This window comes from Marmota monax, unplaced genomic scaffold (genome assembly GCF_021218885.2).
Source record: "Marmota monax isolate L192 unplaced genomic scaffold, Marmota_monax_Labrador192_F-V1.1 WCK01_AAM20220418_F8-fsc00074, whole genome shotgun sequence".
NCBI lineage: Eukaryota > Metazoa > Chordata > Mammalia > Rodentia > Sciuridae > Marmota > Marmota monax.
In genome coordinates, this window is record NW_026694232.1 from 5697280 (window position 1) to 5698213 (window position 934).

General features: G+C 39.4%; 1 pseudogene; it reads left to right on the forward strand.

The window, feature by feature from the left end:
• Window positions 1-215: 215 nt before the first annotated feature.
• Window positions 216-443, forward strand: LOC124108406 (large ribosomal subunit protein eL39-like; annotated as a pseudogene).
• Window positions 444-934: the final 491 nt, after the last annotated feature.

Consider the following 934-nt stretch of genomic DNA (forward strand, 5'->3'; position numbering starts at 1 on the left):
TTGTGATCCTCCTGCTTCAGTCTCTCCATTGCTGGATTACAGGTGTGCCCCACCCACCCAGCAGCAGGGATTACAAGATTTTTTAAGTGCAGATCTTTGGAGTTCTATTTGGGGTGGGTGGGGGTACTTAAAACATTTGAAAGTACTTCTACCCTCATCCGGCTCTTGGTCTTTTCTTGCCATTGCTGCATGTGCACTTGAGTCTGTTCCTCACCATGTTTTCTCACAAAACTTTGAGAATCAAGCGATTCCTAGGCAAGAAACAAAAGCAAAATTGTCCCATTTCCCAGTTCACTTAAATGAAAACCGGTAATAAAATCAGATGCAACTCCAAAAAGACACACTGGAGGAGAACCAAGCTGGGTCTATCAGGAATTACACATGAAATGGCACCCAGATTCATGCTGTCTCACAGTTTTGATCATCTTGTCACGTCAAGCTGAAAATGTCACCACTATCTGGACAGTTGGGAATATTTAACTGGGAATGTGGTCTTTCTTTAGCTCTGAAGAATCTGTAGTACTGGTTTTGGTTGATTTGGTAACAAATGTGAAATTTAAAAACAATTTTGAAAGTAAAAAAAAATGTAGATTCATCTTCTACAAATCAATGACATATAAAAAGTGGAAAAGTGTTTCTTGAGGTTAAATCAGACTAAAGAGGGATAACAAGTAGATTTCATGGATGGAATTTATTTGGATCTTAGTTTTGAATAAAACAATTGAAAAAGGACATTTGTCCCGCAGTCAAATTACAGTATTAGAGGATATTAAAGAATTAATGTTAGTTTTTGTTGGGCAAGTGGTGCACACCTGCAATCCCAGCAACTCAGGAGGCTGGTACAGGAGGATTGCAGGTTCAAGGCCAGCCTTAGCAATTTAGCGAAGCCCTAAGCAACTTACTGAGACCCTGTCTAAAAAAAAAAAAAGGGCTC